At 40.9% G+C, this 17,158-nt stretch overlaps 1 pseudogene; it reads right to left on the bottom strand.

Moving 5' to 3' along the window:
* Positions 1-13,688: 13,688 nt before the first annotated feature.
* On the bottom strand, positions 13,689-14,805 carry LOC103231297 (WW domain binding protein 1-like pseudogene; annotated as a pseudogene).
* Positions 14,806-17,158: the final 2,353 nt, after the last annotated feature.

Raw genomic sequence — 17,158 nt, 5'->3', positions numbered from 1 at the left:
CTTTCTCTGTACTTTGTCTCTGTGTCTCATTTCTTTTCTCAAGTCTCTCGTTCCACCTAATGAGAAACACCCACAGGTGTGGAGGGGCAGGCCACCCCTTAAGTTTTGTAGTTTTTGGTGAACAGGTTTTGCATATATACTTTATCTCTAAGTTTCATATTTCTGATGATCTTTTAAATGACGTTGGTTTTTATTTCAATTTACAATTGTTTATTCTTAGCTTATGGGCTCATAATCTTTGTTTGACATTATATCCTGTAAACTTGCAAAACTTATTAATTCTATCAGTTTTTTATAGATTATGTAGGATTTTCTTTATAGATGATTATGTTGTCAGTGAATAAAGAAATTTACTTTTAAACTTCTAGTATGAATTTATTTTATTCATTTTGTTGAATGCTGAGTAGAATTAGTTATAGCAGACATCTTTGACTTGTTCCTGTTATAATATATTCAATATTTCATCATTAAGTATAATGATAGCTGTAATTTTTTCATAGGTACTCTTTAACAGGCTGAGAAAGTTTTCTTTATTCAGTTTGCTGAAAATTTCTTTTATCTTTAGTCAGGAATGGATCTTGGATTTTGTAAATTTTTTTTTGTTTTAGAATCAGGGTAATGCTGGCCCTTTAGAATGAGTTGGGAAGTACGTGCTCTTCTTAAATTTTCTGCCATAATTTCGTAGAATTCACATAATTTTTTTCTTTAAAAAGGGAAGTACGTTAGTATTTTTTCCCATAAGCTACCCTTGAGTAAATCCAAAGGAAAGTGGGAAACTTTGATATGCATTGGTGGCCCCCTGGTGGAGATTTCTGGGTTCTTGATTATTTTAACACTGGGGATAGAATCTGGTGGAATAACGTCAATGCTACCATGATTAAGAGGTGTGTAAGAAATGCTTTATGTAAGAGAGAAAATAGTCTTTATGGGAATCTGCCTGATGGAAAGAAGTTGGTGAGACAATAACAATATAAATTAGTGAAAAAATGTAAATTGACAAATAATAATTGTATATATTTATGGGGCACAATGTAATGTTTTGATACATGTTTAAATTGTGGAATGATTAGGTCGATCTCATTGACATACATATCTTTTTTGTGGTGAAAACATTTAAAATCTACTCTGTTCATCATTTTGAAACATACGATACCTTGTTGTTTATTATAGTCACCATTTTATGTAATAGTTCACTGAAACTTTGTCTAACTGAAACTTTGAACCCTTTTATCAACATCTACCTTTTCCATATCTACCCCCAACTCCTAGCCTCTAATAATCACCATTCCATTCTCTACTTCTATGAATTCAACTTTTTTAGATTCCACATATCAGTGAGATCATGTGATATTTGTCTTTTCACGCCTGGCTTATTAGCATGATATCTTCTGGGTTCATTCATATTGTCACAAATATCAGGTTTTCCTTCCTATTAAGACTAAGTAGTATTCCATTGTCTATATACACTACATTTTCTTCATCCATTTGTCTGTTGATAGACACCTCTGTTGATTGCATATTTGGGTATTGTGAATAATGCTGCAATGAACATGAGCCTGGAGATATCTCTTCATCATACTGACTTCAGTTCCTTTGGAAATATACAAGGAAGTGGGATTGCTGGATCATACAGTAATTCTATTTTTAGTTTTATGAGTGACTTTCATCTGTTTTTCATAATAGTATTAATTTACATTTTCACCAACAGTGTATGGGGGTACCCTTTTCTCTGTATCCTCTTCAACACTTGTTATCTTTTATCGTTTTGATAGTAGCCATTCTAACAGGTATGAAGTAGCATCTCACTGTCATTTTAATTTGCATTTCCCTGATAATTAGCATGACGAACTTTTTTATGTTAGCCATTTGTGTGTATTTTTTTGAGAAATGTCTATTTAGGACCTTGCCCATTTTTTGCCTTGGTTATTTGTTTTCTTGGTATTGAATTGAGTTCCTTATACATTTGGAGATTAGCCTTTCATCAGATGTATGCTTTGCAAATATTTTCTCACAACTTGTAGGTTGTCTCTTCCCCGTATTGTTTCCTTTGCTCTGCAGAAGCTTTTTAGTTTGATGCAATCCCATATATTTTTGCTTTTGTTGCCTGTGTTTTGGGGATTATATCCAAGAAATCTTTGACCAAACCAACATTGTGGAACTTTTCCCCTATGTTTTCTTCTAGTAGTTTTACAGTTTTATGTTTAAACCTTTAATCCATTTTGAACTGATTTTTGTGTGTGGTATGAGATGGGGTACATACCATACACATTTATGTTCTTCTGCATTTGGATACCTAGTTTTCTTAACACCATTTATTGAAACAACAGTGTATTCTTCAATACATGTTCTGGGAACCTTTGTTAAAAATCTATTGGCCATAAATGCATGAGTTTGTTTCTGGGCTCCTATTCTGTTCCCCTGGTCAATGTGTCTGTTTTTGTGCAAATATCACATTGTTTTGATTAATATGATTTTGTGATACATATTTTTTTGGAGCGGGGGGAATCAATTTTTATTTGGGTTTCTCACAGTGGTTAGAGAACAACCACAGCACAGGAAATGCATCTCTAAGATTGCCCAGAAAACTGACGAGCTGCATCCTATTGCTTAAAAATACACATATTCACAATAACTGACAAATGGTGATGCGCCTCACACAGGAATGTGTTTGCATTTGCAATGCTGTGTACATATTTCACTTTGTCCAACATAGATTTTGGTTTTGTGGAATTCAAATGCAGATGTTCATTCACTTCACAGCCTTGGATTTGTCTGTTTTGGAGAGATATCTACCTCCATGAGTTATATCTGCATGAAAACCACAGACAATGAAGATATTTCTTCATTGACTTATTTATTCTTTTGACTGTAGCACCAAACCCTTGACAACATCCTTCCTTTTAATTCATGTGGAAACCAGACTTAATCAAAGCTCGCTGGTCCCCTCACTATTCCTTCAAATTCCCTATTTCTATCTCTTCCTGAGTGGGGTAACCTGTAGCAGGGGTCAGACCGTGACTTGGGAATCAAGCCGAGGTCTGCAGTTTGCATTTTGATCTTCTTGTAAAATACGGTAGGACACTGCAGTGAATCCAACAGTTAACACTCAGAGCAGTTCCCTGCTCTAACTCGGGAAAGAGACTTCAGAGGGTCAGGATTCATCCATTTGATCAGTTAACTGAGAAGGATTCATTTTGGTAAAACTTGTTCAGCTTTGAGACACTTCAGTGAGTTGTTTGAGATTTTTTTTTAAAATTATACTTTAAGTTCTAGCGTGCACGTGCAGAACGTGCAGGATTGTTACATAGGTATACACGTGCCATGGTGTTTTACTGCACATATCAACACGTCATCTACATTAGGTATTTCACCCAATGCTAACCTTCCCCCAGCCCCTACCCCTAGACAGGCCTCAGTGTGTGGTGTTCCCCTCCCTGTCTCCATGTGTTCTCACTGTTCAATTCCCATTTACGAGTGAGAACATCGGGTGTTTGGTTTTCTGTTCTTGGATTAGTTTGCTGAGAATGATGGTTTCCAGCTTCATGCATGTCCCTGCAAAGGACATGAACTCATCCTTCTTTATGGCTGCATAGTATTCTACAGTGTATATGTGCCACGTTTTCTTTATCCAGTCTATCATTGATGAGCATTTTGGTTGGTTCCAAGTCTTTGCTATTGTGAATGGTGCTGCAATAGACATACATACATGTGCATGTGTCTTTATGGTAGAACGACTTATAATCCTTTGGGTGTATACCCAGTAATGCGATTGCTGGGTCAAATCATTGTTCTAGTTCTAGATCCTTGAGGAATTGCCACACTGTCTTCCACAATGGTTCAACTAATTTACACTCCCACCAACAGTGTAAAAGTGTTCTTAATTCTCCCCATCCTTTCCAGCATCTGTTGTTTCCTGACTTTTTAATGATCACCATTCTAACTGGTGTGAGATGGTATCTCATTGTGGTATTGATATGCATTTCTCTAATGACTGGTGATGATGAGCTTTTTTTTCATGTTTGTTGGCTACATAAATGTCTTTAGAGAAGTGTCAGTTCGTATCCTTCACCTACTGATGGGTTTGTTTGTTATTTTCTTGTAAATTTGTTTAAGTTCTTTGTAGATTCTGGATATTAGACCTTTGTCAGATGGATAGATTGTAAAAATTTTCATCCATTCTGTAGGTTGCCTGTTCACTCTGATGATAATTTCTTTTGCTGTGCAGGAGCTCTTTAGTTTAATTAGATCCCATTTGTCTATTTTGACTTTTGTTGCAATTGTCTTTGGTGTTTTAGTCATGAAGTCTTTGCCCATGCCTAAGGACTGAATGGTATTGCCGAGGTTTTCTTCTAGGGTTTTTTATAGTGTTAGGTCTTATGTTTAAGTCTTTAATCCATCTTGAGTTAATTTTTGTATAAGATGTAAGGAAGAGATCCAGTTTCAGTTTTGTGCATATGGCTAGCCAGTTTTCCGCATATGGCTAGCCAGTTTTCCCAACACCATTTATTAAATAGGGAATCCTTTCCTCATTGCTTGTTTTTGTCAGGTTTGTCAAATATTAGATGGTTGTAGATGTATGGTGCTATTTCTGAGGCCTCATTTCTGTTCCATATCTGTTTTGGTACCAGTGCCATGTTGTTTTGGTTACTGTAGCCTTGTAGTATAGTTTGAAGTCAGCTAGTGTGATGCCTCCAGCTTTGTTCTATTTGCTTAGGATTGTCCTGGCTCTGTGGGCTCATTTTTGGTTCCGTATGAATTTTAAAGTAGTTTTTTCCAATTATGTGAACAAAGTCAATGGTAGCTTGATGGGGATAGCATTGAGTCTATAAAACTTTGGGCAGTATGTCCATTTTCATGATATTGATTCTTCCTATCCATGAGCAGGGAATGTTTTTCCATTTGTTTATGTCCTCTCTTATTTCCTTGAGCAGTGGTTTGTAGTTCTCCTTGAAGAGGTCCTTCACATCCCTTGTAAGTTAGATTCCTCGGTATTTTATTCTCTTAGTAGGAGTTGTTAATGAGAGTTCACTCATGACTTGTTTCTCTGTTTGTCTGTTTTTGGCATATAGGAATGCTTGATTTTTGCACATTGATTTTGTATTCTGAGACTTTTCTGAAGTTGCTTATTAGCTTAAGGAGGTTTTGGACTGAGACAATGGGATTTTCTAAACATATAATCATGTTATCTGCAAACAGAGACAATTTCTTTCTCTTGCCTGATTGCCCTGGCCAGAACTTCCAATACTATGTTGAGTAGGAGTGGTGAAAGAGGGCATCCTTGTCTTGTGCTGGTTTTCAAAGAGAATGCTTCCAGTTTTTCCCCATTCAGTACTGGCTATGGGTTTTTCATAAATACGTCTTCTTATTTTGAGATACGTTCCATCAATACCTAGTTTATTGAGAGTTTTTAGCATGAAGGGCTGTTGAATTTTGTCAACGGCCTTTTCTGCATCTATTGAGATAATCACGTGGTTTTCATCATTGGTTCTATTTATATGATGAATTACGTTTATTGACTTGCATATGTTGAACTAGCCTTGCATCTGAGGGATGAAGCTGACTTGATCGTGGTGGACAAGCTTTTGCTGTGCTGCTGGATTTGGTTTGCTAGTATTTTGTTGAGGATTTTTGCATCGATGTTCATCAGGAATATTGGCCTGAAATTTTCTTTTTTATGTTGTGTCTTTGCCAAGTTTTGATATCAGGATGATGCTGGCCTCATAAAATGAGTTAGGGTGGATTCTCTCTTTTTCTGTTGTTTGGAATAGTTTCAAAAGGAATGCTACCAGCTCCTCTTTGTACCTCTGGTAGAATTTGGCTATGAATCCATCTGGTCCTGGACTGGTTTTTGGTTGGTAGGCTATTAATTACTGCCTCAATTTCAGACCTTGTTATTGGTCTATTCAGGGATTCAACTTCTTCCTGGTTTAGTCTTGGGAGGGTGTATGTGTCCAGGAATTCATCCATTTCTTCTAGATTTTCTAGTTTATTTGCATAGAGGCGTTTATAATATTCTCTAATGGTAGTTTGTATTTCTGTGGGATCAGTGGTGATATCATCTTTATCATTTTTTATTGCATCTCTTTGATTCTTCTCTTTTTTCTTCTTTATTAGTCTGGCTAGTGGTCTAGTTTTTGATCTTTTCAAAAAACCAGCTCCTGGATTCATTGATATTTTTTTTGAAGGTTTTTTTGTGTCTCTATCTCCTTCAGTTCTGCTCTGATCTTAGTGATTTATTGTCTTCTGCTAGCTTTTTGTATGCTCCTGCCTCTTTAGTTCTTTTAATTGAGATGTTAGGGTGTCGATTTTAGATCTTTCCTGCTTTCTCTTGTGGGCATTTACTGCTATAAATTTCCCGCTACACACTGCTATAATTGTGTCCCAGAGATTCTGGTATGTTATGTCTTTGTTCTCATTGGTTTCAAATAACTTATTTATTTCTGCCTTAATTTCTTTATTTACCCAGTAGTTGTTCAGGAGCAGGTTGTTCAGTATCCCGGTAATCGTGTGGGCTTGAGTCAGTTTCTTAATCCTGAGTTCTAATTTAGTTGCACTGTGATCTGAGAGACTGTTATGATTTCCATTTTTTTTTTGTATTTGCTGAGGAGTGTTTTACTTCCAACTATATGGTCAATTTTAGAATAAGTGCAATGTGGTGCTGTGAAGAATGTATATTCTGTTGATTTGGGGTGAGAGTTCTGTAGATGTCTATTGGCTCCACTTGGTCTGGAGCTGAGTTCAAGTCCTGGATATCCTCGTTAACTTTGTCTCGTTCATCTGTCTAATATTGACAGTGGGGTGTTAAAGCCTCCCACTATTATTGTGGGGGGTGTCTAAGTCTCTTTGTAAGTCTCTAAGAGCTTACCTTATGCATCTGGGTGCTCCTGTATTGAGCGCTTATATATTTAGGATAATTAGCTCTTCTTGTTGCATTGATCCTTTTACCATTATGTAATGCCCTTCTTTGTCTCTTTTGATCTTTGTTGGTTTAAAGTCTGTTTTATCAGAGATTAGGATTGCAACCCTTGCTTTTTTTTTGCTTTCAATTTGCTTGGTAAATATTCCTCCATCCCTTTATTTTGAGTCTATGTCTGTCTTTGCATGTGAGATGGGTCTCCTGAATACAGAACACTGATGGGTCTTGACTCTTTAGCCAATTTACCAGTCTGTGTCTTTTAATTGGGGCATTCAACCTGTTTCCATTTAAGGTTAATATTGTTATGTGTGAATTTGATCCTGTCATTACAATGCTAGCTGGTTATTTTGCTGTTGATGTAGTTTCTTCATAGTGTCAATGGTGTTTACAATTTGGTATGTTTTTGCAGTGGCTGGTACCAGTTGTTCCTTTCCATTTTTAGTGCTTCCTTCAGGAGCTCCTTTAAGGCAGGCCTGGTGGTGACAAATTCTTTCAGCATTTGCTTGTCTGTAAAGGATATTATTTCTCCTCCACTGTGAAGCTTAGTTTGGCTGGATATGAAATCCTGGGTTGAAAATTCTCTAAATGTTGAATATATATATATTTTTTAACATTGGCCCCCACTCTCTTCTGGCTTGTAGAGTTTCTGCCGAGAAATCTGCCGTTAGTCTGATGGGCTTCCCTTTGCGTGTAACTCAACCTTTCTCTCTGGCTGCCCTTAACATTTTTTCCTTCATTTCAACCTTGCTCAATCTGATGATTCTGTGTCTTGGGGTTGTTTTTCTTGAGGAGTATGTTTGTGGTGTTCTCTGTATTTCCTGAATTTGAATGTTGGTCTGCTTTGCTAGGTTGGGGAAGTTCTCCTGGATAATATCCTGAAGAATGTTTTCTAACTTGGTTCTGTTCTCCCCGTCACTTTCAGGTACAGCGATCAAATGTAGATTTGGTCTTTTCACATAGTCCCATATTTTTTGGAGGCTTTGTTCATTTCTTTTCATTCTTTTTTCTCTAATATTGTCTTTTGGATTTATTTCATTAAGTTGATCTTCAATCTCTGATATCTTTTCTTCTACTTGATCGATTCAGCACTTGATACTTGTGTATGCTGCATGAAGTTCTCGTGGTGTGTTTTTCATCTCCATCAGGTCATTTACGTTCTTCTCTAAACTGGTTATTCTGGTTAGCAATTCCTCTAACCTTTTTTCAAGGTTCTCAGCTTCCTTACATTGGGTTAGAATATGCTCCTTTAGCTTGCAGGAGTTTGTTATTACCTACCTTCTGAAGCCTACTTCTGTCGATTCGTCAAACTCATTCTTCATCCAGTTTTGTTTTGTTCCCTTGCTGGCGAGGAGTTGTGATCCTTTGAAGGAGAAGAGGTGTTCTGGTTTTTGGAATTTTCAGCCTTTTTGCTCTGGTTTCTCTCCATCTTCATGGATTTATCTACTTTTGGTTTCTGATGTTGGTGACCTTCTGATGGGGTCTCTGAGTGGGTGTCCTTTTTGTTGATGATGATGCTATTCCTTACTGTTTGTTAGTTTTCCTTCTAACAGTCAGGCCCCTCTGCTGCAGGTCTGTTGGTGTTTTCCCTTGCTATACTCCAGACCCTGTTTGCCTGGGTTTCACCAGCAGAGGCTGGAGAAGAGCAAAGATTGCTGCCTGTTCCTTCCACTGGAAGCTTTGTCCCAGAGGGGCACCCACCAGATGCCAGACAGAGCTCTCCTGTATGAGGTGCAGGTGGCACCTACTGGGAGTTGTCTCCCAGTCAGGATACACGGGGGTCAGGGACCCACTTGAAGAGGCAGTCTGACCATTATCAGAGCTCGAATACTGTCCTGGGAGATCTGCTGCTCTCTTCAGAGCCATCAGTCCTTTCAAGGATGCTTTAAGTCTGCTGAAGCTGTGCCCACAGCTGCCCATTACTGCAGGTGCTTTGTCTCAGGGAGATGGGGTTTTATCTGTAAGTCCCTGACTGGGACTGCTGCCCTTTTTTCAGAGATGCCCTGCCCAGAGAGTAGGAATCTAGAGAGGCAGTCTGGCTGCTGTGGCCTTGCTGAATTGCGGTGGGCTCCACCCAGTTCAAACTTTCTGGTGGCTTTGTTTACACTGTGAGGGTAAAACTGCCTACTCAAGCCTCAGCAAAGGTGGATGCCCCTGCCCCCACCAAGCTCGAATGTCCCAGGTCGATCTCATACTGCTGTATGAGAATTTCAAGCCCAGTGGATCTTAGCTTGCTGGGCTCTATAGGGGTGGGATCTGCCGAGCCAGACCACTTGGCTCCCTGGCTTCAGCCCCGTTTCCAGGAGAGTGAATGGTTCTGTCTTGCTGACCCCATTGCCCCCATGATCCAATCACCTCCAGTTGCCACTGCGGCATGAAAAAAAAAAAAAAAAAATCCTGCAGCTAGCTTGGTGTCTGCCCAAACAACTGCCTAGTTTTGTGCTTAAAACCTAGGGCCCTTGTGGCATAGGCACTGGAAGAAATTTCCTGGTCTGTAGATTGCGAAGACCATGAGAAAAGCACAGTTTCTGGGTGGAGTGCACCATTCCTCATAGTACAGTCCCTCAGGGCTTCCCTTGGCTAGGGAAGGGAACTCCCTCAACCCCTTGCACTTCCCAGGTGAGGCGACGCCCCATTCTGCTTTGGCTCACCCTCCATGGGTTGCACTCACTGTCCAACCAGTCCCAATGAGATGAACCAGGTACCTCAGTTGGAAATGCAGAAATCACCTGCTTTCTGCATTGATCTCACTGGGAGCTGCAGACTGGAGCTGTTCCTATGTGGCCATCTTGCCAGCAAATTCTGAGATTTTTTGTGCAAGGAAAGACATCTGAGGGGTGCTGACATTCTCTAGCCACAGGCTAGCTTGCTTGCCCCTGTTCGATTCAGCAGAGGGAGACAGGCCTTGCCATACCTGTGGTGTCTGCCAGAGCTTCCTCCTAGCAATTCTTGGCAGTGCCGAAATCTGGGCCACAGTTAGTCCAAGTTTATCACTGAAGATCCAATCAAACTTTTGTCTGAAATTCCAGTTTTGCCTTTTGTCCTAAGGGGGGTTGTGGATATCCCCAGGGGCTGATATCGAGGACCAGGAACAGCTGAGGGAGGCAGAAAGGTTCAGAGTACGTCTCTATTTACAGGGAACAGAACACAGGCCTCCAAGTGTCCATGGAGCAATGTTCAAATTGTGGTGATTACTCATCACTGTGAAACCTCGACTTTGAGCACAGTATCTCTGGCAAGCACAGGGGACCGCAGTCAACAATGCTGCTGAATATACCTGAGTACATAGTAAGACATTTGTTTGGTAAACAGTAAATGCATACAATAAGTTACTTTGAGAGCACCCTGTGTGCTCCAGATGTGTGAGTTCATGTGAATAGAATGGCCACAATTCAAAGAATCTTCACAGGAAAACAGGGCTCAGAGCTCACCCACAATGAACAGACAGACAAAGGTCACTCAAACAGTCATTGTGTATAGGCTTCACTTTATTCAACATGGATTTAGTTTTGTGGAATCCAGGTGAAGACATTCATTCACTTCACAACCTTGGATTTGTTTGGTTTTGGTGAGATATCTACCTCTGTGAGCATATCTGCATGAAAACCATAGACAATGAAGGTGTTTCTTCCAAGTTGTCACTGTTAAACAACCAAAGATCCCACCCCCATCTACACACACACACACACACACACACACACACACACACACACAAAATACTCATTCAGAATCAAAGACAAAATACTGTGCGAGCACCAGGCTATGGGGTTGCCCCTTTTCAGGACCCAGGGCTTCCTCAGTCCATTTCCTCACATGGAACAATAAGACATAAAGGCCTGCAGAGATTGTACTTGGCATGGAGGCTGACACTGGTCTCCTGTGGGCACAGACCAAATAGCAGAGATGCAGAAAGCTGCACCTGTATCTATTGCATGGCCTAGTGCCTCCTGCTCAGAGGTTCCAAAGATAGCCCCCACACCAGCCTTCACACAAAACATCTCCTTCTGGCTCAGCTGCAGCCAGGCTCTTTAAAGCCAACTTGGGAAAGAACCACAAACATCCCTTTTCAAGAAGAGAATTCTTGCCTGCCATATTAATTCATTCTCACACTGCTATGAAGATGGTACCTGAGACTGGGTAACTTATGAAGGAAACAGGTTTAAGTGACTCACAGTTCTACATGTCTGGGAAGGCCTCAGGAAACTTAAAATCATGACGGAAGGGGAAGCAGGCATGCCTTACATGGTGGCAGGCAAGACAGCATGTGTGTATTGTAACTCTCTCTTTGTGTTTCTGCATAGGAGGAACTGTCAAACACTTATAAAACCATCAGATCTCATGAGAACTCACTATTATGAGAACAGTATGGGGAACATCGCCCCCATGATCAAATCACCTCCCACCAGGTCCTGCCTTAGATACACGGGGATTACAGCGATTACAATTCAAGATGAGATTTGGGTGGGGACACAGTCAAACCATATCAGTCAGCACTTAGCCCCTCTCAAATCTCACGTCCTCACATTTCAAAACCAATCATACCTTCCCAACAGTCCCCCAAAGTCTGAACTAATTCCAATATTAAGCCAAGAGTCCAAGTCCAAAGTCTCTTGGGAGACAAGGCAAGTCCCTTCTGCCTAGGAGCCTGTAAAATCAAAAGCAAATTACTTCCTTCCAAGACACAATTGGGATACAGCATTGGATAAATGCTCCCATTCAAAATGGGAGAAATTGACCAAAACAAAGAGGGTATAGGCCCCATGCAAGTCTGAAATCCAGCAGTGCAGTCATTAAATATTAAAGCTCCAAATTAAACTTCTTTGACTCCAGGTCTCACATCCAGGGAACACTAATGCAAAGGGTGGGCTCCCATGTCCTTGGGAAGCCTTACTTCATTGGCTTTGCAGGGTACAGCCCCCCACCCCAGCTGCTTTCACAGCTGGCATTGAGTATCTGCAGCTTTCCCAGGCACACGGTGCAGGCTTTCAGTGGATCTACCTTTCTGGGGTCTGGAGGATGGTGGGCCACTTCCCACAGCTCCACTAGGGAGTGCCCCAGTGGGGACTCTCTATGGTGGCTCCAACCCCACATTTCCCCTTTGCACTGCCCTAGCAGAGGTTCTCCATGAGGGCTTCACATCTGCAGTAGACTTCTGCCTAAACATCCAGGAATTCTTATACATCCTCTGAAATCTAGGTGGAGGTTTCCAAACCTCAATTCTTGAATTCTGTGCACCTGCAGGTCCAACACCATGTGGAAACCTCTAAGGCTTCGGGCTTGCACCCTCTGAAGCAATGGCCCAAGCTGTACCTTGACTGCTTTTAGATACTACAGGGGTTGGAGTAATTGGGATCAAGTCCCAAGGAGGCTGCACAGAGCAGGGGGGCCCTGGGCCCAGCCCATGAAACCATTTCTCCTATGTCTGAGGGCCTATGATGAAAGGGGTTGCTGTCAAGATCTCTGACATGTCCTGGAGACATTTTCCCCATTGTCTTGGCTATTTATATTTGGATTCTTGTTGCTGCTCTGCTTTCCTTTCACACATAAGTTCCAATTTCAGATAATCTCTTTCAAGGTCAAAGTTCCACAGATCTCTAGAGTGACAGAAAAGTACTGCCAGTCTCTTTGCTAAAGTATAGCTAGAGTGGCCTTTGCTCCAGTTCCCAAGAAGTTTGTCATCTCCAAGTGGGACCAACTTAACCTGGACTTCATTGTCCACATCATTTTGGTCAAAAGTATTCAACAAGTCACTAGGAAGTTCCAAACTTTCCCACATATTCCTGTCGTCTTTTGAGCCCCCCAAACTGTTCCAACCTCTGCCTGTTACCCAGTTCCAAAGCCGCTTCCACATTTTCAAGTATCTTTATAGCAGTACCCTACTCTTTGTGGTACCCATTTACTGTATTAGTCCATTCTCACATTGCTATAAGGATACCGCTGCCTGTAACTGGGTAATTTACAAAGGAAATAGGTTTAAATGACTCACAGCTCCACATGGCTGTGATGGGAGCCCTCAGGTAACTTACAATCATGGTTGAAGGGGAAGCAGGTATGTCTTACATGGTGGCAGGTGAAAAAGCATGTACGTGTGTGTGTGTAGGAGGAACTGTCAAACACTTATAAAACCATAAGATCTCGTGAGTACTCACTATCATGAGAACAGCATGGGGAAAACTGCCCCCACGATCCAATCACCTCCACTGGGTCCCACCCTTGACACGTGGGCATTATGGGAATTACAATTTGAGATAAGATTTGGGTGGGGACACAGCCAAACCTGCCAACTGGTAAAGTTCTTGTTTCCAGCTGTCTTTTGTTATTTGTTTTTAAAAGAACAACCAAAGAGAAGGCAGTATAATCCACACCTGAACCAGTCTGCAGCCAGCCAGAGCCTTCTGGGAAGGGACCTTTCAAGGATGCTTTAGTTTGTCCTGATGTACAGGGTGCATAGATCTTTTCACCCGGAATTCGAGAGATCAGCATGCTCCCTACGAACCTACCACACAACTGCCCATCAGCTCTCATCCTCCCACAGGATTAGCCTAATTCTGGCTCTACGGACACTGGCAGCCACAGATGACAAACTCTGAGCCTTAGTGGGCTTCTCTCTTTGAACTGTACCTGGAGATGTAGGAAAATGCAGGAGAGGACTTAAGGGGGAAAAAAACCACAAAGTGTCTGTATTATTTTCTGTGAAAGTCATTTAATTATTTTCTTGTGGTTTTCCCCTATCCTGGTTGCTTTGCCAAGTTCTTGAGAGCTAACAGGACCTGCTCTACCAGGAGGAACTGCTGCTCTGGGAGTTTGGAGAGTCCTGCTCATTGATTTGTGTTCACCAGCAGGCACACAGGTGGCCATGTCAGATGGGGATGCCCAGGCTCTCAAGCCTGCTCCTCAGATGGGGTAGAGGACTTATGCCTCATCTCTAGGGGACTGCAAATGGCAGCTGTCACAGAAGTCCAGAGGCCCATCCAGAGCATCATCTATGAATGTGCTGAACTCTGAGGTCATTGTGAGTTTGCCCCTGGCTGCACCCACACGTTTCGATGCCTGAGTCCTCTGTGAAGTAGTGATGTCTCCCGGGTGTCTTGTCTTTGCTGTCAGAAGGTGTGCTGCCATGCTCAGAGCTTTCATCTCTCAGCAGCTCCTCCTCACATTCTGAATCCTTATCCAGGAACGCCCCTGGGTTCAGCTTCCCAGGCTGGCCACAGAGCCACTGGGTTCTACTCCTGGGGCTTTGGTGATTGGCTGTTTCTCAGTCAGCTGGTAGGTCAGAGGGGTCAGGGTCAGTGATGCTTGGGGTCTTGTGCTGCTTCTGCTGGCCCCAGACTAGTGGTTGCTCTTCCAAGTGTCACCCACAGTGTCACCTGCAGTGCCACATTGTGAAGGCAGCTGCTGCTGCTGCTCCTGTAGCTGGAAGGCACTGTATGGGAGGGGAGGAGGTGGAGGTTAGTTCACCACTTTCTCATAAGAAGGTAGTAAATAGTTTGGTGAAATAAAATGGTAGCACTGAGTAATTATGGACTTCTGGATAGGCAGTCAGGTTGATTTCATGTTGCTACTGCTGGACTTGAGGGCTGTGCTTGGCTGTGGTGGCAGATGCAGCAGCAGCTCAGGATGATGGTGATGGTCCACACCAGCCAGAACCACCAATGTTCATAGCAGTAGTTATGACACTGAGACTGCTCACAGCAATGTCCTGTTGTGTCACAAATGTAGCTTTGACTGTTGGTACACACACAGGCTTCCTTATCCTGTGGGAGTTCAGGGGGCTGGGCAGTGCCTAGAGGAGCAAGAGCTCCATGCCACCCGGGAGGTTTCTCCTCTCCATATTCCTCCTGTTCCTCTGACACAACATGGGCACCTCCCTCCACCCTTGCTGCACTTCTTCTCTACCCTCTTCTTCCTTCTTTTGTTCTTTTCCTGAAATACATTTTGAAGTCAGATTGTGAGGCCTTCAGCTTTGTTCTTATTGCTCAAGAGTCCGTTAGCTATTCAGGGTCTTTTGTGGTTCCATATAAATTTTCAAATTGTTTTTTCTATTTCTGTGAAGAATGACATTGGAATTTTGATAAATATTGCATTAAACCTATAAATCACTTTGGGCAGTAAGGACATTTTAAGAATATTAATTCTTCCTACCCATGAACATAAACTATCTCTCTATGTATTTGTGTCATCTACCATTTTTTCATCAATGTTTTATAGTGTTCAGTATACAGATCTGTCACCTCCTTGGTTAAATGTACTCTTAAATACAATCTTAAATGTGCTCCTAAACAAACAATACTGTTTTATTTTATGCTATCATGAATGAGATTGATTTCTTTATTTTTGTCATATAGTTTGTTGTCAGTATAAACTACTGAGTTTTGTATATTGATTTTGAATTCCGCAATTTTATTGTATTAATTTATCCTTTCTAATAGCTTTTTGGTGGAGTTTTTAGGGTTTCCTATATATAATATGTTATCAAACAGAGACGATTTTACTTCTTCCTTTTCAATTTGAATATCTTTTATTTCTTTATTTGGCTTAATTGCTCGGCTAGGACTTCCGGAAATAAGTTGAATAGAAGTGGCGAGAATAAATATCCTTGTCTTGTTCTTGATCTTAGAGGAAAAGCTTCACTTTTTCGTTGTGGGGTATGATGTGAGCTGTGAGCTTGTTATATATGTCCTGTTTTGTGTTAAGGTACATGCCTTTTATGCCCAATTTGTTGAGAGGGTTTGTCATGAGAGGATTTTGAATTTTGTCAAATGCTTTTTCTGCATATATAGAGATAACTATGTTTTTTATCCTTTATTCTGGTAATGTGGTTTATCACATTTGATTTGTGTATGTTGAAACATCTGGAGGATAAATACACTTTATCATGGTAAATGTTCTCCTAATGCATTGTTAAATTCTGTTTACTAGCACTTTTTTTGAGGACTTTTGCATCTGTGTTCATCAGGGATGTTGGTTCGCCCATACTTTTCTTATAGTGTCCTAGTCTGCCTTTAAAAAAAATAACGCTGATCTTGTAAAACGAGTTTGGAAATATTCCTTCTCCTTCAAGTTTTTTGAAGAATTTCAGAAGGATTGGTATTATTATTTTTTTAAATGTTAGAATTCAGCAATGAAATTTTCTGGTCCTGGGATGTTCTTTGATAGGAGATGTTTTATTATTGATGTACTCTCCATACTCAGTATTGTTCTGTTCAGATTTTATCTTTCTTCTTGATTTTCTCTAGGTAAGTAGTATTTTTCTAGAAATCTATCTACTTTTTCTAGGTTATCCAATTTGTTGGCTTGTAATTGTTTATAGTGGCCTCTTGTGGTCCTTTGTATTTCTGTGGTATTAGTTGCAATATTTCTTCTTCCATTTCTGATTTTATTGCTTTGAATATTCTCTCGTTTTTCTAGTCTAGCTAATGGTTTGTCAGTTTTGTTTATCTTTTCAACGAACAAATTCTTAGTTTCATTGATCTGTTCTATTTTCTTTTTTTTGTTGTTTTTTGAGACGGAGTCTTGCTCTGTTGCCCAGGCTGGAGTACAGTGGCACAATCTCTGCTCACTGCAAGTTCTGCCTCCCAGGTTCACGCCATTCTCCTGCCTTAGCCTCCTGAGTAGCTAGGACTACAGGCACCCACCGCCATGCCCGGCTAATTTTTTTGTATTTTTTTTAGTAGAGACGGGGTTTCACTGTGTTAGCCAGGATGATCTCGATCTCCTGACCTCGTGATCCGCCAGCCTCGGCCTCCCAAAGTGCTGGGATTATAGGCGTGAGCCACCGCGCCTGGCCTGTTCTATTTTCTTTCTCAGTCTTTTCCTACAAATCCTTATCCCTGACGAACACAGATGTAAAAATACTCAACAAAATTCTAGCAAACTGAAGCCAACAGCACATCAAAAAGATAATTCATCATGATCAAGTGGGCTTTATTCCTGGGATGCTTGAATGGTTTAAAATACACAAATCAATAAGCATGATTCACCACATAAACAGAACTGAGAACAAAAACCCTATGATCAACTCATTAGATGCAGAATAAGCATTTGATAAAATCCACCATCTGTTTATGATAAAAACCCTCAACAATATAGGTATAGATGGAATATACCTCAAAAAATGAGTCCTCTATTACAAAGCCACAGACAATATCATCCTGGATGGGCAAAAGTTGGAAACGTTGCTTCTAGAAACTGGAGAAAAGCAAGGATGTTCACTTTCATCATTCCTATTCAACACAGTGCTGGAAG

The sequence above is a fragment of the Chlorocebus sabaeus genome, chromosome 29 (genome assembly GCF_047675955.1).
Source record: "Chlorocebus sabaeus isolate Y175 chromosome 29, mChlSab1.0.hap1, whole genome shotgun sequence".
Classification (NCBI taxonomy): Eukaryota; Metazoa; Chordata; class Mammalia; order Primates; family Cercopithecidae; genus Chlorocebus; species Chlorocebus sabaeus.
The sequence above is the reverse complement of the archived record's forward strand: the minus strand, read 5'-3'. Positions and strand labels throughout refer to the sequence as shown.